This window comes from Pezoporus wallicus, unplaced genomic scaffold (assembly GCF_028554395.1).
Source record: "Pezoporus wallicus isolate ANWC-B61680 ecotype Strahan unplaced genomic scaffold, APGP_CSIRO_Pwel_v1 contig_5785, whole genome shotgun sequence".
Classification (NCBI taxonomy): Eukaryota; Metazoa; Chordata; class Aves; order Psittaciformes; family Psittacidae; genus Pezoporus; species Pezoporus wallicus.
The window spans coordinates 3,555,228-3,575,922 of record NW_026641150.1 but is presented as its reverse complement, the minus strand read 5'-3'; the positions used below and the strand labels follow the sequence as shown (position 1 = coordinate 3,575,922).

At 44.3% G+C, this 20,695-nt stretch overlaps 1 long non-coding RNA gene across 1 annotated transcript; it reads right to left on the bottom strand.

The window, feature by feature from the left end:
• Positions 1–2,408: 2,408 nt before the first annotated feature.
• LOC130606246 (uncharacterized) lies at positions 2,409–8,093 on the bottom strand. The gene is made up of 3 exons (XR_008973924.1): positions 7,972–8,093; positions 3,784–3,905; positions 2,409–2,774 (listed from the first exon to the last, which is right to left on the bottom strand). It is a non-coding gene; the product is annotated as an uncharacterized LOC130606246 (long non-coding RNA).
• Positions 8,094–20,695: the final 12,602 nt, after the last annotated feature.

Here is a 20,695-nt window from a genome sequence, read left to right as displayed (position 1 = left end):
ATTAAATGAGGGATTCATCAAACCTATATACTGCAGATGTCTGCATGTGATCTGGTCACCCTATGTTACAAACTGGCATGTCCAGGACACAAGTCCCCTCACTGGTTTTAGATATTCCCCTCAGGGTGGGAAGAAAGAGTCCGTACAAGTGCCTGTCCCCCTCCAGAAGCCCTACTGGGTTCCCTGCTGAGATGGGCAGAGGTGTCCCACCCAAACTGTGTGATACACAACTTGCTGCCCCTTACAAACACCGTATCCAAAAGGTTAGTAAAAATGCAGCTGGAGGATTCAATCTGTATGCTAAAAAGGGGGCTCTCACAAAACATTGAGGTTATTGGTTGTGTATTTCGGGCTCCTGGCTCTCAAGAGCCACCTTTGCTATGTAAGCAGATCTGCCAAAGTGTTCAGTGTTCATTGATCCAGGCCATGAGCACACAGCTGTGGTTTGCTGTGGTACCATGACCATCATGTTCCACGTTGCTGGGTGAGCATCCTTACCGAGTTCGAATGCCATGAAGTGCCAACTGTCCTGTGCTGAGGACCTGAGCTTGTGCAACCACCCAGAGGTACGTGGTGCAACATGGACACGCTGGTTTGCTTGGTGGTACCAAGCTTTGCAGACACAATCTGTCACAAACTATGCCCCAGTACTGATTAAAACCCAAATGCCACCTCCAAGCCATCACAAAAGAAAACCAGACCCAAACCCCTGACATTTTTACAACATCCCCACTTAAGACTCTGCAGCAGTAGATGAAAGGCAGGCTCAGCAACTGGTATTAAAGCAAATGGACGCTTGCAATGCTGTGGGAAAGGAAGACAGATGGGATGTCTCACTGTGGAAGTGCTCTGCTATAACAGTGCACAGCTATTTCACTGAGACAGCCACAGCCATCAAATGCTGAGGGGGAGGAGTTACAGTCAGTGAAAGGGAAGTTACTTAGCTCGCTAGAAGATACAAGTTATATTATTTTCTCACTCTGTAGGCACAGAAAGCAATGTTATGGGAAAAATTCATTCTTGCAGATTATCTACTTTCCAAACCAACAGAGATTCAACAAAGACTGACATAAATCCATAATGTGTGTTCTATCTATCTGTGCTCCAAATCAATATTAGAGATGGGTTACCAGCATGAAAAGCCAGAGATCCAGGCCAGAGATGCACACAGTATTACAGGGGCGGAGAGAAATCTATACGCTCAGTGTACTTATCTACATTCTAAACCAATATTAAAGCTAGTTTGCTCATGTGAAAAATAAGTGCTACATAGTTTGGAGGGGGAGAACACATCAATTTAGCACATGTACTGTGGCGACGTGTGCTAAATAACAAAGACCACCTTCACGCCGTGCCTATCTAGTGCATCTGTGTCACGCAGAGAAATTCTACAGTCTCCCAAACACTCAAGCTCAGCTGTCTTTTGAAAGAAGGATATTTATGCTGTTAATTTTCTTCCAAACTTCATCAGGAGCTGCTCGAAGTTACTCTCTCAGTGCTCTCTCTCCACCCTGGTGTTTTCTACAGCAGTCATCACAGTAGTGGGTGGCCTCACTAAGCCAGGGGAGAGCAGTGCTGATGGGTCTCCACAGGGACCAGCCCTTCCCTCCGTTGCTTCCTTCCCTCCCCTGTGCCCAGCCATGGCTTCCTCTTTTCCACACTTCACTGCTTGCCCTGCCTTTGCTCCATTTGACTGGTAACTGTTGATCGTCAGGGTTCTGCTGCCATGAAAAGGAGAGGCAGATGAAGTCTGGTCCACTGCATCAGATTCTCTGGGATTTGGTTGTTTAACACCTGCTTCTTTTGCCTTCAGTCAAGGCAGCACAGCCGGCACAGAGCAGGCATAGGGAGAAAAAGTCTTCTCGCACAAGTCTTGCCCATCCCCAGGTTTCCCTATCTCTGACCTTTGCACCCCTCACACACATGCTGTTTTATTGTCTGCTCCTACAAAGGCTGCCTCTTCTGAGCACCAGGCTTGCACAAGCTGCCCTACCCTGCTGCTCTCTTTTATCCCTCCCTTGCCTTTGCAGGCGTTTCTTTCCTTGTAGCTTATCAACACCAGGAGGGGCCAGCTGAGCTAAGCCCTCCTTCTTGTGGCTGCGGTCTCACCCCCATCAACACCTGTCTCTTTCATTAATTAATCCAAAATCAATCAATAACCCAATGAAATAAGCCATGTTCCTTGTTCTACACACACATTTATCTTGCTCTGATTAATATCCCAACAATGAGTCACCAGCTGTTCAGCCTAATTTGGGGAACTCTACAATAGACCAGCCTCTTCTGGAGCTCACCGTTTATTTTCCATGTCAACAAAAGAGCTGTTTCTTTAGAAAGGGAAAATGCCCCAGTGTTCTCCCGACTCTACATATCCAGGTGCTGATGAATAATTATCCCCAAACAAGGCCTCTCCTTATCAAAATAATGTTTAATATGACCATCTGAGGGCTGCTCACAAGAGTATCTTGCAATATTGCGCAGTATCAATAAAGTGCAGCTAATCTTTAAGGAAAAGACTTATTCAAGCAGCCCTGTGAACACTGTATGTAAATTTTTGGGGGGATCTGATATGGGCTATGTCCTGAACTTGAACTTGATAAAACTGGCTAAAGGTTCACACAGGGCTCTCCCCTTTTTGCCTCTTAAAAAGTTTCTCTCCATCTATGTAAATGAAGGTAATCAAACCCTACTCTCTGCGTGGCTCTTCTAAATCCTTTTTACAATGAATTTCTCCCCAAGAGGACTGTCAGATTCGCTGGTTGGCAATGCTGCAGCTGTGAAGAAAATAAACTGATTTCAAAATTCTGAGAGAACAAACTCTGTGTTTTCATAAGTGCGGGGAGAGGCAGTGACTTTTGTCAAAAGCTGTTTGTAGCAGGCATGTTTTCTGCCGCTGGCACTGCAGGTAATGATGGAGAGAAACGTGGTTTTGCAAAGCACCAGTGTATTACACTATTGCAAATATAGTGGTGAAGAAACCAGGCACTGTTTACATGTGTGCACCATCTTCTGTTCCAAGTGTGTTTTCTGATACCTGCCTTATATGACCATGCATTTTTGAAGCAGTTTATATTTAGTTTCTTTTAGAAAGCATAAAATGGCTTCATGCACTGGACTGAGATCTGAGCTCCTGGAGAACAATTTCATGTCAGGCTCTCATCCTTGATGCCTCTGTGGCTTTAGGTGCAACTGATCTTACAAGGTGCTCAGCATTGTGCAAGACCCAGCTCCCAGTCCACCGAAGCTCTTAAACATATGATTAATTTTTAGTCCCTTTGACTTCAGCGACTAAACTGCTTAGCTAGATTCACCCCTAGGTACTTAATCTTCCTACTTGATTTCAACATTAGCAAAATGAGGATAATTCTTTCTATAATATAGAGGGATACAGTGAGCATTAATTAGTTAATATATGTGGAGTGCTTTGGAGATATAAAGGCTATCTAGATGTTAATTTATGCAGATAGTGGAAGAAGCAGAGGGAAATAATTGCTGTCTCTCACCTGTGCAGGGTTTCAGAACAGCGTTCATTCCCTCCCTCTGCTGAAGAACAGAAACTAAGCGCTGAGACAAGCCCACGCTTAGGAGACACTCAGAGCATGCTTATCAGATTTAACACACTTTTCCATTTAAGGGAATGCAATCAGGTCTGTATTTGCATTTCCCTTGCAAATGAGCTTCACTGACTCCCTACAGTTGGCTTTGCACTAGCTGCTTCTCATGTCTCAGCGCCGAGGTAGCAAACTGCCTCAGCACTGTAGCATGCTTTCATCTACCGTGTACCTTTATCTAATTATGAACCTGGCAAGGAGACTCCAGCACTGGTGATTGGCAGATTCTCCTGTTTTCAGATGCTGAATTTGGGCCATGTGAGATCTTGTTTTGGCCAAGTGCTTATCTTGGATCTGTAGATAAATAAATAAAACACATTAAAGGGACTACTTTATCTCATTTCATTTTAAGTTGTTCATGCAAGGCTTGTGTTCTAACAAGTACGGTAAAGTGGCTTCAGCAAAGATGCCCTTGCTGTTGGCTCAGGAATCCTGTGAATAATATCATTATCTCTCCAAAACTGGAAAGCCACGGCAGCCCCTAGATCCCTTTCCCACCTGACAGAAGTAATAAAACACTCTGAACTATAGAGCCTGGCCCCTCATCAGTTGGAGAAAAGCTGAATAGAAGAGTCCTTGGAGTTCCCCTTGGGTCGCTCTCCTGGGATTTCTGCTTGGCATTTCAAGCCCACCTTCTCTGAATGCACTGAGAGTCTGGTTATTCTACCACAGAGGAACTGTTTCCTAGCTGAAAATGAAGAGTGAATGTAAATGCAAGGCTTTATACTGAATTCTTCATGTGCCTGTGGACCCAAGAAAAGTCAGAAGAGACCAAACAGGGTTAAATAAAGAATAAGATAAGTAAGACTCTGGGTAAATCCTTTGGAAATCAAAATCTTAAGACAGTTTCTAATCCTGGCTGATGTAAAACTGAAAGTACCTTCTGCCTCTCTGATAGGAAACAGCTTGAGGTGTGAGGTTGAGGGCCCAGATCTGCCCCATACATCCAGTGGGATCATATCGCTGAGCAGTGGGAGAGTGACAATGGGTGCAGAGAGAGGTCCTGGTACCTTGGGGAAGCCAAGAGGTACCACGGGCACCAGAGGGGTCTGGTTGGGTGGTACAGGCTACAGTGTGCCCTTCATACATCTCTGGGAAACGTGACAGCTCTGCTGAGTTGCAAAGATGATTATAAAATTCACCTTAGATAAAGCTGCTACTGCCTGGAAAATATTGCTGATATGTCAGACAAACACGTATAAAATGTCAATGACAACCATATGTACCCATACACTCTGATTTACATCTTTTCTTTCCCTAATGAAACACCATCAAGTTTTATTGCTAGTGAGCCTGTTGATAACGGCAAACAAACACTCCAGATGAAAATGAAGAGGGTAAGCTTTCCTAATTTTTGTCTTCGTTGTTCACCAATGCACGTTACGTTCTGAATTAACCTTTATTCATCCCTAAGGCAAATGCCTGCTATCCAAAATTACACCACTAATGCAAACAGTGTATGAATCTTCTGACTGATACGCTCTGACTTAATGGAAATCTGCATCTTACCAGGACAAAGGGTACCACCAGTGAGGTAATTGGCACCCAGTTCATGGAGATAACAGCCACATGTCAAAGCATGGTAGGGGGGCTGGAACTAGATGATCGTAAGGTCCTTTCCAACCCAAACCATTCTATGATCCTATGACTATTGCTTACATCAGAATTTCACCTGCGGAAGGCTCTGCTGACTACTACCAAAATCAAATTTACAGTCCCTGAGCACAGGATTTTGTTCAAATATTTAAATGCAGCAGACAGAGCTTACAACTTTAAAATCATTATGTAAAAATCCACATAGTAACACCATAGGAGCCTGCCAGTTAGTGTTGGCATTACAGCAAACCCATTACACTGTTACAGAAAACCCAATCTTCCTTAAAATTTACTACTGGCTCATCAGAAGAAAAACATTTCAGAATTGATTGTCGTTGGGATTTTTTTAACAAGAGAGCTTTCAAAAACTCGGTTGTGTATTTTGTTTGTGCTATGGTATTACCCATAAGCTCTGCTTGAGGTTTCTGGATACAGTACAAACAGAAACAAATCAAATCAGAGGCAATCAAATCCAAACAGAAAGAAATCAGAAATTGGAGGCGGTCTGTACCTCACAGTTTAGAGTCTTGGCAGGTAGGGTTGGCAGAGGAGAGAGAACAAGGGAGAGGGGATAGTGCTAGAGAAGGGGAATCCACATAGTAATGGAGGAGTGGTGGCACAGAGAGATGAAGTGACTTTGGCCAAGGTTATACAAGAAGCCTGAGCAGAGATGGGAAATTAGGCCAGAGCTCCCGAGACCCTCAACCACAAGGCAATCTTTCCCACTCTGTGCATCTTCTCTCTTTTTCTCTTCCTCTCTTTTTAAGGCAGAAAACATCTCCAACTGAATATCTGCAGTTTCTCAAATTCTTTCTATAGTTTCCTGTTCTCGGATTTTGAAGCCAAGCAATCTCCTCTTTATCTGGCTCACCCTCATGTAGTTTGCCTGTGTTCGACAGGTTTATTCTCAGGCCTGTCCTGACGATAATCCTCACAGTGAGCTTTCCAAAGCAGGAATGAGACAGTGACAATTTACTTGGCTCAGTTTCTCTGCCTGAGCTAGTAAACAATTATTATCATTGCAGATATGAGTAGGAACTGCGTAGTGTCCACTTATATAGCACGCAAGTTCCCACCATGGATATTCACGCCTTTTGCAACCTTCATGATTTCCAAAATCCAATCTGAAGGCCCATCCCTGGGATAGGTGGCCTGGAAAAGCAGCTGGAACGTGGGGTGGTGGGGGAAATGCACTGTTCAGCATAGGAGAAATACTCCCAGCTCAACCTGTAGTCCCGCTCTGCCTTGAGAGCCTCAGCCCTGGCACAGATGAGCAGCCAGAGGGAAGGTATCCAGCTGTGGCTGACAAGCCAAGTGCTGCCCGTGTTGCAGTGCAAATGAAGGAGGTGCAGCAGATGCAGCTGGGGAACCTGAAACTGGGCCAGCTGAGTGAGGCATGACAGGTATAGGGCTGGCTGGGTGCAAGCCTGCACTACCACCTGATGCATAGCAGCGATACGGGAGCAAGATGTCACCCATCCCACCTTGCAGATGGCTTCTTGGCTTAGCTAAGCAGTTTGGAGGGAGCAATAGGGTGACATAATTACAGTGATTCCAGGATCAAAGCTGCGTTCCACCACTGAGACATAGCAGCTTGTAGCCCGGAGAGCTCCAGCATAGCACAGCATGCATTGGATAAAGCAATCCCTGTCTCGCAGGAATGCATATGTATGCATGTATAATAGATGCTGCTGAGGAGCAAAGCCTTGCAAGTACCATAACAGGCAGCCAACACAGCTCTGGATCCCAAGCCATGCAGGTGGTATGGTCATGTTGCAACATTCACTTTGGGGATAATTAAAGGCATCAAATGTTTTGGCAACCTGCAAGTGACTGCAGAGGAAGCCTTACTATTCATGTTACTCATCTGTTCTAAATGCTAAGGGATGTGGAGGATCATCTCAATTAGAAAAGCAAAGTGTTCCCAAGTTGGGGAGCGTAAGGAAAGGCATTCTGAATAGGACTAGATAATATACAAGAACAGAAAAAAATACATTTACATGAATTAAGAACCTGGAATCACGTTGAGGAAAAGGAGTTTTTAGCTGAACGCCAGATTAGCAAACCTCTCTTAAGAGTACTGTGTAACAGTTTGTTATTGCTTTTTGCAATAAAGATAGTAAAGGATGTCAAAGCAAGGACACCAATTGATCCAAAATTGAAAACCAGTGGAAATGAGGATGGGGAAAGACACCACAGTGCTTTTGGATTTCAACGACTTCAGGATTTCATTCTCTTTCAGCTAATCAAGAAGGTCAGCCTACATAAGTCCTTATGGATGGAAAAGGTACCTCATGGGGAAAGCATTCAGTATTGCCAATAAAATATTTGGGACACTATGGTTGAACAAACTCAACCTGCAAGAAGAATGTAATTTGTTAGGAGTGTAGATGTTCCTTTGTCTTGTTGTAGTGTAAATGTTTCACTATGCAGACTTCTTGGTTTAATAAACACAATGACTTGGATCCCACTTTTGGATCCTACTTTATCCACAGCACTCTTGATAGAAACCTGAAATCACTGGGACCTCAAGCCATCAAAAGAAGTCCTTCTACAAAGCGACAGTCAACAAGAGGAGGAAGGGAACAGACCATGCATTGAACAAGGTTGTTTGCACCCCTTCAGTGCACTGGCTGAGCATCCGGAGCTATGCACACAAACAGTGGTTCTAACGAAATCTCACACTTCAGAGATTCACAGGGAGCCCCAGTAGACGGTGGTTACCTAATGCATTACTGTCAGCATTGCTATCACTTTGACTTACCCTGAGAAGTAAGAAGTTGACTGGCTAGATCACAGCTGTAGGATGAGAAATGAGACCAGTGAGCCACACACACACAGTTTCTGTATGTGTTCAGAGTCAACCAAGCAGCCATTACTCTGCAGCCTGTTCTACGGGGCTGCTGCGTGCTGCAGAGCTTTCAGAATCACTCTTTTACAGACATGATGGATGCAACCTCACGAACACCTGCGCCACACAGACAGGGTTATTTTGATACCAGATTTCAAGCTTCAAAAATCAGGATGCGTCTACACAAACAGGTGTGGATGAGTGCGTTTGCTTTGCATATTCTCAAACGCAGGTGGATGAGGAGCACACCTGCACACAGCTGGGAGACGTATTCTTACATGTGTTCAAACCATTGCCTTTCTCCTTTCCCCTCCAATGAAGGATGAGCAAACCACATGGTCAATGCTAGGGAAGTGGTTTACTCAGTGTGTTTACTATTTCACCCTCTTACACCTCAAAAATAGCAAACTAATTAGCTTTGTATTTTTTTTTCCCTAAAGCCTTCCCAAAACCAACATTAATTTTCAGATGGATTTTCATGCCTTGAAGGGAATGTAGCTGCAGGTGTTAGCTACATGTGCAAAAATGGGAAGTTGTCTGGTGATTTTTTGGCAGCCTTAGCTTTTTTGTTGTATAGCAGAGTGAAAACTGAGACAGCTGATACACTGTGCGGAACCTGTGGTTGACAAGACTTGGGTGTAAGAAGGCTGATTAAGTGATGCCCGCAGTACTTCTAATCTTGATGGTGGCTGAAGCATAGCAGCAGGCTCAGCTGGAGCATGACCCTCCCATCAGTGGTGACAGAGCAGCCTTTTCTGGACCCGTTATTGTCCTCTATCATAGCAGTAACATTGCTAAGGGATTGTGAAAGGGACTATTTGGTTTGCTTGGTCAGATAAACTTGCAGGGAAATGATGGTCATTTTTAATTAGATAGGCATGAGGAGTGCAGTATCACATGCCAATGAGACTTACCCCATCTTTCAGGCAAAGAAACTTCATGTCAATGCTTAAAAGGCAAGACAGCTTCTATTAGCAAACCCCAGTGCCAGAGAGGAAAGAGAAGGAAAGATGGATAAAGGCAAGAGAGTGTCATGTTTCAGAGCAGTGCAATAGATTGTGCTTTCTTTTTGGAATGGGCTGTATTTTGGGGTCTTTAGTTCAGACTACCCATAAATATGGAACACTAAGAAGCATGGTCTGCTTTATACAAAAGGAGAAGCAGTGAAAATCCCATGGCCACAGTGTAATTTTGCTCCTGGGTTACATTTACTCCCCCACTTCTCTAAAACAAGGGCAGGGTACTGCAGTGCAATTCTGCTGATAGTGAACTCATAACTTGGTGCAAACAGCACAACACTTAGACACATAACTTAGGGTACAAGAGACTGGGTTCTCCCACTGTCCTGACCCTGTGAGGGTGGCAGCCTTCTTGGCTTGAAAAGTTCAGTTTTGAAATGAGAACATCACGTCAATGAGAGAAGCAGGATCTAATGCAGCTAAAACAGTACCTTACATTCTCACTCTGTTTCTAAACAGCTAAAAAGTAGATTGGCTGTGGTTGGTTCACCCTGGTGCAGGGGGATGGGGAATAGGGGTTGTGATCAGCTCATCACACGTTGTCTCTGCTGGTCCTTCATCCTCAGGGGTAGGATTCATCATGCTCTACCCCTGCTTCAGCGTGGGTCCCTTCCATGGGAGACAGTCCTCCATGAACTGCTCCAACATGAGTCCTTCCTGCAGGCTGCAGTTCTTCATGAACTGCTCCAGCGTGGGTCTCTTCCATGGGCTGCAGGTGGAGATCTGCCCCACTGTGGTCCCCCATGTGCTGCAGGGGCACAGACTGCCTCACCATGGTCTGCAGGGAAATCTCTTCTCTGGCACCTGGAGCACCTCCTGACCTCCTTCTGCACTGACATTGGTGTCTGCAGGGCTGTTGCTCTTAAATATTCTCACTCTTGATGTTCCTGCACAGTAATTTCCCTCATTTCCCTTCTTAAATACATTACCCCAGCGGTGCTACCGCTGTGACTGACGGGCTCAGTCTTGGCCAGTGGTGGGTCCATCTTGGAGCCAGCTGGGATTGGCTCCATCAGACACAAGGGGAAGCTTCTGGAAGCTTCTCACATAAGCCATCCCTGTAGTCCCCTCCCCACTATCAAATCCTTGCCGTGCAAACCTAATACACAGGGTTCTGACACCTCTTCTCTCAGGAGTCAGATGGGCTTTTCTTGAGCCGAAGTACTACTCAGTCTCAGCCAAACAGAGCTCTTTGACTGTTGGAAAGTTTGGTACACTCCCACAGGGTATGAAAAGTATAAAATCAGTCAAATTTTATTATGAATGGGATTATTAATTTAGCAGACCATGGCTGAAAACTTTCCAGACTAATGTAATATCTCCTCCTTGCCAAATTCATAAATGTGTAAGAGCAAAAATTTATAAATAAATTCGTCTATTCAGCAAAAGTGCAATCTACTGTGCTGCCAGTTAGTAAAGGAAGGGGAAACACAGAAACCTTGTGAGAAAGCACTGCCTAAAAGAACTATGACCAGAGAAACGCTCATGTAGATGTGAAACAACGATGAGAGCCTGGAGCCAAAAACTGGGGGAAGGACAAATCAGGGCTACTACAAGGCACTGACTGCCCACCTGCACCTTCACACTTCTTGAATCCCAGCAGCACCCTTGGAGGTTAAAACAATACATATGGCTACATGCTTGTGAGCTCAGCTGGCATTTTACAGTATCTGCAAGTTTGCTTCCAGCCAAAACTCATCTACATACATATAGATACTGGACACTAAAGCCTGTCACATTAAATGTGTCTCTGGACATTCTGTCCATGACATGACCTGAAGCATTTTCTTCAGCAAGGCTAATAGATTTCTACTAGACACTGCAGTTCTAAGTGCCATGCTTGATTGAACAACTTGCCTACACTATTAAAATGCAGAGAGAACTTAGACAAGCACTTAGAAGCTTTGTCATTAAACAGTTTTCTTGTCAATTGATCTATCTTGTAGGGGGAAGACAACTACTAGATCCATCAATTGCCATCAAAAACCCTAGGAACAGGTATTAATCAATTAAGTGGGCACATATTGCTTGACAGCTCCCTTCGGGACATGGCTGATTCAGGGCCTGACTATTCAGCAGGATAAGGAACGTTAAGAAGCACTGGAAAGTTGATCTTAAATGAAGTTAAGATCTCCAATGTGTCAGTGGAGCAGCACCATGCAAATGAGCCTCGCAAACCACTCTCTGCTGATGAGGGCTTTATTTCTCCCCCCTCCACTCCTGAGATAGTCTCACGCAGCTTTTAAGTGGTTTAATTGCTTCCAAAGGCTCAGTCTTCTTCTGTTGATTTTTCATTGTCACACATTCCGTGACTTGTGCTGTTCAGCTCAAGCCCTCATAGCTCTTGCTGTTCCCCAGGTGCCATGCCTTGGATGAGCAGCAGTGCCTGTGGTAGGGGGGAGAAGGGTGCACTGAGATGGAGCAAGGCACCCACAGCTCACTGAGTCGAAATGACTCTTCCTAGAGAAGAATGACCATGCACACAGCACAAGGGGAATGCCTACTGTCCTGGGTTCAGCAGTAGCAGTCATTTTTCTCCTTCTTGGTAGCTGGTGCAGTTCAGTATTTTGACTTTCGGCCTGGGAACAGAGCTGATAACAAGGATGTTTTGGTTTGGCCAAGGACTTTGTGAGCCTCATGGGAGGCTGGGAGGAAGCAGAGACAGGACACCTGACCCAAACTGACCAAAGAGGTATTCCATACCACAGCACGTCATGCCCAGGATGTAACTGGGAGTGAGCCGGAAGGGCTGAGACTACAGGGTTGGAGGAGGTATGGGTCGGTGCTTGGTCGGGCTTGGGGGGGGTGAGTTATCAGTCGGCTGGTGCTGAGGTGTTGTATTCTCTTCCCTTGTTATTTCCTTTATCGTTGTTATTATTGGTGGTAGCAGTAGTGATTTGTGTTATACCTTAGTTACTGAACTGTTCTTATCTCAACCCGTGGGAGTTGCATTCATTTCGATTCTCCTCTCCGTCCCTCCAGGAGTAGGGGGAGGGAAAGAAGGGGGGGGGGGGAGTGAGTGAACGAGTTGCCTGACTGGGTTTAAACCACGACACCTACTTACCTAAAGCTGTGTCACACAGGGGCATCTCATCCAGCCAATGTCTCTGTCATTCCCATTACTGATGGCAGTTTAAGCCTTCACTTGTATACTGTTTTTTTCCAGAGGCCCAGGTTACAGAGGTCCTGGGACACCTCTGCGTTGGACAAGCCCAGTGTGGCTGTCACAGACGTATTCCTGTCACTGAACCACCTTGCTCCTTGGTAAGATTTTTCCATCTCCTTCAGCTTTAGAAATGCCCTCTCCTAACCTTTTCTAATGGTTGCCGCTAGCAGTACTGCTCACAACCCCACCTTGGCAAAGCCTCCTCTCTCAAGAGAGAGGCAAATATCTTCCACACATCTTACATATAAAACTCCCCAAGATTTTCTCTGTCTCTTCACTCGTATGTTCATGGGATTAGCTTGTGCAGGTGTGTGCAAAACACGAACAGAAAAAGCCAAGTGCTGAGAGACTCTTTCATGCAGAAATTACTTGTGGTAATACTGTCAACCCCATAACTTTGCAGAGCTTGCCAAATCTGTTTTGCTTCTACTCCATAAAGAAACATAACTCTCTCCCTATCCCTGAGCTATGCCCCAAATGCTGTCAATGCACCATGAGATTGATAATTACAGCTAAAAGGAAGGTGGCAGTCCATCAGATACTGTACTGCAGGTAAAAATCCATGTCGAGATTCAGTCATTGCATGAGAACATAACAAAAGTTAAAATGTTCCCACTTTTTCAAAGCTACAAATTAATGTGAAAACTCAGATGCAGATCATGCCTATTTAGAAATGTTAAAGATTGATAAATTGTCACTCTCACGATCAGTTTAAGTTTCAATTAAGTAGAATTGAATCACCCAAGTATTTATTCCAATTGCAGATAGGTGGATCCAGGCCATAAGCTTTATATGTCCAGTTTTATTTTTCTCACATTCTCCACCAATTCATTCTGCAGAATAATAAAAGTTGCAGAAAATATTATTCACAGTGGGTGTGCTCCAGTAAATTTGAAAATCTGATGATAAATATAAGGGAATAGTTCAGAAAACAAATTTCCTATGTCCTAAATTGAAACTAGATCAGCGATGAAAGTTCAGTTGTTTCTCTTTTAATGATGTTGTCACTGATAGCAGGGGATGTACTTGGCCACTAATTACAACACTGAGTTTACAAGGAGTCTGTGTGGAGCTAAGAAATACAATGGCCACTCTGTGGAGGGAATCACTGTTGGGCTGTCCCACTGCATTTATAGAAACTGATGGCAATAAACTCAGCAGACAAGCAGAACTTTACTGCAAACATCCCTTTAATTTATTGTGACAATTGCAAAAAATCACCTTTCAGTGAGGGTGGCATCTTCCAATGTGTTTTTTCCTCTTGTCCATCATGGCATGGCTGTGCCTCAGCATGTACCTGCAAGGTATGTGCCCCTCAGCTGTACCTGCAAGGAAGGAGTGGCTGCATCCCAAGGGAGAGATTAGCTCCCTGAACACCCTGCACCCAGCCACTGCTAGGGAGCTCCTTCTCACCCCATGGGAATGGCAGCCTCTGCCCAGCACAGAAAGTTTTGCTGCACCTCTGCTGAGGACTGTGCTTTTCAGAAAACCTATGTTTGTAGTCATATCATCTTTCCTGAGGGTAGAATATACAGATTATCTATGGCTCCAGGGAGATGTCATAGCATTCTTCCAGTATCTAAAGAGGGCCTACAAGAAAGCTGGACAGGGACTTTTTATAAGGCCAGGTAGTGACAGGACAAGGGGGAATGGTTTTAAACCAAAAGAGGAGAGATTTAGATCCTGTATCAGGAAGAAATTCTTCACTACGAGGGTGGTGAGGCACTGGCACAGGTTGTCCAGAGAAGCTGTGGCTGCCCCATCCCTGGCACTGTTCAAGGCCAGGCTGGACAGAGCTTTGAGCAACCTGGTCTGGTGGAAGGTGTCCCTGTCCATTGCAGGGGGTTGGAAGTAGATGAGCTTTAGAAGTCCCTTCCAACCCAAACCATCCTATGATCCTATGATATATATATTTGTTTTCACTTTATACCAGTCCACAGAGCTCTGAGGGATGTGATTGCATCCCCTGCTTGGGTTTTGGGGGTGGCTGACCCAGAAGCCCAGCCACTGGACACTGTGGGAGGGAGGAGGTATCCAGGCTGGGTTCAAGGTCTGAAATACAGCTGCTGGTGCCCCAGTTTGTGCCGTCCTGGGATTGGGATGTGGATGAAGGGAGATGTCCCTGGTGTGAACCTGGGGGAGGCTGCACCCTGCTGAGACACCAGCTGCTGAAACCCCACATCAACCCTCAGACCAGTTTCCCAGGAGCCACAGATCTTGGCTGCTGAAGGCAGAGAGGACCCCCAGGGAAGCTCAGTCTCAGAAGCAGAAATGTTCCTGCTTCTCACTGAATGTAAAATAATTGCCTGAATCTGTGTGAGGAAATCCTCTCCCTGGAGCAGCTTTGGGGATATGACAGAAGACGTGCTCCACTTCTGCCAAAGATAAAGCAATTTATCCTATTTTTTGCTATTTCTTGCAGTAGAAAGCCCTGAATTCCTTCCAAGACATGACAGCGGTGTGTATTAGGACGTGACAAGGAAAGAAACTGGCTGTGGTGTTTGGGTTTTTCTTCTTTTGGGCTACTGCAGGTTTTTTTCTGGCTGCAGAGTGGTGTCAGCGATTTCAGTGACTTTATCCCTGTTGTTGATGTTGTTGGTGCTGTAAATCTGCCTGTAAGGTGCTGCTGGCAGAAGTGGCACATAAAGCAGAAATTTGTCCTTTGTATTTCAAGCAAATAGGAGACAGGAATTACATAAGCTGGCTCCACAGCTCTGTCAGACAGTCAGGAATCTGCTTCCTTGATCTCCTCCCCTTGCAAAAGTTTTGGGGTTGGGGTGATAGTTATACGCTGCATATATATGTGAATAGATACCAGCACTTATGAAAAAATTTATAGATACATATGTGTGCATGTGTATACATATATATGTATGTATATGTGTACACGTATACATATATAAGTATGTATATGTGTGTATATATACATATATATGTGTATATATATGTATGTATGTATATGTATGTCTCATATGTATGAGACAGAGGTTTCAAATGTAGACAGTGTACCTGTAATTGTCATAGACTCCTTCAGTAAAAATGTTCGTACACATTAAAATCTTCAGTGCAGAGAGACTGACTGAAACTACATTTTACTTCTTTCTTTTCCCTCTTTATCTTTTTATTTTTCTGTTTTGATCCTTCTTTTTCTCTTTTAGTGTTTCCCCTTCCTGTTTAAATGCATTAGGTAATAAATAGAGACTAAAAATGCCTTTGCATCAATCTGAGATATACTTAGGAACACAAAAATCTTTTGAATGCATGGAGATGCATTTGAACATAGAATCACAGTTTGGGTTGGAAGGGACCTTAAAGATCATCTCGTTCCAACCTCCCTGCCATGGAGGGAGGGCAGGGACACTAGACCAGGTTGTACTCTGTCTCTCACTAGCAATGTTCATCCCATGTCTCTGCAGCTTAATACCATTGTGCTTACATGACATGTTATGGTTGCATGGTATATAAGCACATATAGAAACATGCAGTTGAAAAGTATGATGAAAATAATCTAAATATTTGTTGGAATATTTAAAATTAATGGGTACCCCTCAACAAAAGAATGTTTTCACACGGGTGCATGTGTTTTATTTCCGTATGTATCAACCGGTCTTCCTATGAGTGCATGTGCGTGGGAGCAAAGGATATGATTATGGATTTGCATGACGTCCTGCATGAAAGTAAACTGAAACTGAAAACATGGAGGGAATTATACGATCTATTTTTAAAGTCTACGTTACTGCAAATGTTTCTTCATCAAGCTCTTATCATAGCTGATTAATTATGTAGAATGAATGATGATGAGTTCTTGCTTTATCTTCCATATCTGTACTGGAGAAGAAATTTAAGCAGGCTGTTTTGGGACACTCACAAAGAGGTGCCTAGGCAGACAGTGGAGCGAGTACCACAGACTGATTTTTTTACCCTCTGGACATCCTACAGATACCAATATCTCTCCTCATGCATGAAATTATTGATTTCCATGGTAGCAATGAAACGTGAAAATGTCAATTTTTAAATGTGAACAGTAGGGACCACTTGCTACGACAACAGCTAACACAGGCCCATGCCTTTGGGAAAGATCTTAGTTATATTAACAACATCAATCTACTGTGGAAAGATCTGGTATTCCTATCATTTTGTCTTCATATTGCTTCTGCACAGTGATTCCAGAAAAAATGTACTATTAGTTTTGATAGCTCCCCACCTCCTAATTCTCTTCTTCTCCAGCATGGGAGGCACTTGTATGAAGCCGCCTGAAGCACAGTCCCTGGCTGTGCTGGAGGTTCATGTTTTCTTGAATGGGTCCTGGTGGTGGGGGCTGGCTGGAGGGCACTGTCCCCACCACAGCACCCCAACCTGTCCTTGCAGCCCCCAGGTGGTGTTTGAGGGATGCCAGCACAGGAGACAGCCCTAAAGCTCTCATTGTAGGTGTGCAGGGTGGCTATTGGCTCTGTGAGTCCAGGATCGGCCCCAAGAGATGCAAGTAGGACAGAGGACATTAATGTAGCTGGGTGCAATCAGATGAGGGAAGAGGGCAGCAGGGTATGGGAAATTGGATTATTTTTATTGGGGAAAATGAAGAATGGGTTTCAGGGGTGAGAGTCTGGCAGGAGGAAATCTGAACAATCCCAGAATTCATAGCATCACAACTTGGGCATACAGGGACCGGAGGCCACACCACCCTGACATCTATGGTATGACAATTACAACTACTGCAAATGTTAAGGCGTTTCTAAGCTGCAGACACAGCTGCACCATCATTCAGATAATGGAGTGCCTCAGTGTTGCCAGCCACTTTAACTTTGACAGGAATATCCTAATAGCTGTCTTAAAACCTCACTTTTAGAGGTATCCTCTCACAAAAAAATTCCTTCCTTCCTTCCTTCCTTCCTTCCTTCCTTCCTTCCTTCCTTCCTTCCTTCCTTCCTTCCTTCCTTCCTTCCTTCCTTCCTTCCTTCCTTCCTTCCTTCCTTCCGTCAAGGAAGATGTTAGCCTGGACTTATTTTGGCTCAGCCAGGGGGAAATTAGGCATGTGAGAGTAATAGGAAAGTTTGATGCTGGTGCTCACAATGTTTTGAGGTCAAGTAAGCAAACCCCCAAAGGACATTGTACAGGAAGGTGTTAAGAAAATAGTCACTATGATGCAATGGTGTATGTCAAGGAACAAACCAACCAACATGAGTTTCTGAGAAAGTTGGAGAACTCCAAAAGAAATCACAGTTGCAGGATGTCTGTTTATAGTTGCCCCACAAAAGAGAAAACTAAATGGCAGAAGAAGCAGGCAGTGTGCCCTTAGCCTGCTTGTCAGGCTCCACTCTAGTCCCTGGGCAAAGATAAAACCATCAAGAAAACAGAAGTGAAGGGCAGCCAAGGGGGCATCACATAACAGGATTGCTGTGCATAAGAGGAAGAGGACCCCCTCTTAAACAGGGAAGTGAAATAAATGGTTACAAAATGGGAATGATGCAGAACTATATTCAGACTTTATTTCGTAGAAAGAAAAAAGAAGATGGAGTGCTGGCAGTTAGGAAGTATTGACAACACTTTAGCTGGTGATAAAAAAGCATGCAAGAAAACATGGTAAATTAACTGCGCTGACTAAATTCACCCATAATATTGGAGGGATTATTATTGAGTGGCATATTATTTCCTATATATTTTCTGTCTCAGAGAAACAGAAAAATACATTAAGACAGGGGAAAGAAAACGGGAAGACTCAGGCTGCTGATTTAAGACACCCATAAACAGGGAGGTATCTACACGTGACGGAGACATCAAATGTCCTCTTATAATCAGTAGCAATTTAAGGATTGAACTTGGTTCAATTGCTCACACGCAGACATGGCCTGATGGCCCAGGGGGACAGCAGACATGCACTGGGGGCTGACAGGTATCCCAGGAACTACAGGAAACCCTTTATTCTGGAGCATAGGGCTGGAGACCAGGCAGGACAGGATAGGCCATGGGCATCTCAAAATGCACTGGGCACCTGCGGTTAACCACAGCTGAATCAGAAGCTGGGAGTGGGAGGTAGTTCCAAATTAAGGCTCCAAATGCACAGCTCCACATGTAAGCTAGATGTTAGTGTTCCTATGGTGTTTCTGCAGTGGAAAAACAGTTCCGTATAGTTATTGGCATTTAAACATCATGTTTGAAGACCATGTTGGTAGGGGCACCTACAGCACTTAGAGCAAAAGGTGCAGCAGACAACTTCAGCCCAGTGTCTGGGCTGTGTGATGCGTGGGGAGGCCTTCTCACAGTTATCTTCATTATCCTGGTCCAACTTCAGATGTCTCCTTTAGAGAGGTTTATGACAGAACAAGCTACCCCCTCCGCAGCTGATGAAGAGAAACAGGCATGGAGGTACAATCCTTCTTGCTCTAAAGCAGACGTCTAAAATAGGAGGGATTCCATTTCTCATGTGCTTGTTGCTCCTGTAGAGAGTGATTTTTCTCAGTGTTTAGAATGATGAAGCCAGATTTCTGCTGGTGCATGCAAAGGAAAAGCATATTTTTTAGTTTTTACTTTTTTTCTCCATGGTTTGGAAGTGATTTCTCCTGAAAAAGTGCTACCAGGACTACTTATATATGACAAAATGAAAGAACTGTAAGGTGCTTCAGATTCCTCCCTGGTGTGTTGGCAACCACACTGCATGGTGAGCAAAGGCCTTGGCTCCCATATCTGCAGAGCTGCATCTCTTCTGGTGCTTACCCTTGATCCAGCTTGCCCTGAGACTTGGGGTCCTGCAAAGAGAGGCATCCATGCTCCATGGGGTACAGTGTGGGTACCCAGTGAGGATGCAACACTCAGGGCAAGACTTGCTACCCTGAATCACATGGGTCTGGGCTCAGGAAATGAGTCAACTGCTTGCCTTTGTCCTCTGTGGCCTGTATGGCCTTCTTAGGTAGAGGTAGCTTTACTTAGAAACAAACCCTATGATGGTCTGTAAGTGCATCATCACCTAACACCATGACACAGCAGCCCTGGCCTGTGAATTCCTCCATTTGCTGTCTTCTTGGGGTGAAACAAATCACAGCTCCTTTTGGGTGAGGGCTGAGGGAAGCATGCCCATACCAACACAGTAGGATTGGCCGGTGAGCTGGGAAAATGCGGAGTGATTTCTCAGAGGGGGAGTGGAGAACGCTCCCTCCTGACAGCTCTGCTCCCTGGTGAAATACGGCATCGCATCTCTACCACTCCCACCACCGCGGAGGGCAAGTAAAATGCCAAGGAGAGGGAGGGGATTCTTCCAAGAGATATACATCGTGCAACTGGCAGAGGTTCAATTTGCAGAGATTAAGGTGAACATTAGAGCAGAGATTCCATACAGATGACGTCTACGAAATTACAGAGAGCAATTTGGAAAACTGTGCTTCTTAAGCACTGAGGGGAACAACAGTGCATTGTAAGGGACAGGATCTCTCATAGGTAATGGCTGTATTACAGTGATGTAGTGTTCACGCTGCAGTTTAACATGAGTCACAGCCCTGACTGATGCACAAATACCATATAATTTTATATAGGCTATATATGCACCTTGTTTATTGAGTCATTTTCATCTTTATCATACAAGTTTAGAACTTCTCTGAGCTGGTCCCTTGGAGTTATGGACGGTACCTTAAGAAATTTAACTTAACCACTGCTTGAGGAATGTGCCAATTAGATTTTTTTTTTGCATTAGTGAGTGAATAAAATTCAGCAGTACCTCTTTACAGTAAGCATAACTCTAGTTTCAAGTAGGTTTGGAATACAATGCAGTACTTGCAAATGCAACTTGGGAATTCCAGTAGTTATCTGACAAGTGACACAGACTAGGGTTAAGAATGTGACCATCCACTATGAATAGTTCCCACTTACAGCTTGAGTGCATGTATTTATAGAACTACTTATTTTAGGCTTAATGCATTTAGTGGTGGGTATCTGGAATTTGCTCCTTCCTGGGCCCCTTTCCTTTTAAAAAGCATGGACTACTGTCTGCTTGGGGTCTGACAGGGGACTGTATTTAACATTTACCTTGTTTACAGCTAAAAATAAGGAAACAGTGAGTTTGGTATCTATAGATCTAAGCATTTGCATGCCCATTTGCTAGCCGAACATTCAATCACAGAAGCTGCACAAATTAGGCACACAGCTATACAAATCTAGTTCAGAAAAGTGGGCCATGAGAGGGTATGTGCATCTAAATATTTTACAAGCTGAACAATCACCCTGGAGTATTTTAGGTTAGAGGTAGTTAAACTAAATATCCATCCAAATTTTCATGTAAGCAAAGATTCAGAGACGAATATGCAAAAACTCTTCCAATTATCATTCTGCAGGGCTCGGTTAGGCAGAGCTCCGTGCTTTTACAGTTTGGTTCTGTGACACAAAAGCAGCAATATGATTACTACTGGAGCCTGGATTACCCAAAGATACTTTTAGTAATCCATTTCACTGCTGCAGTACATAAAAT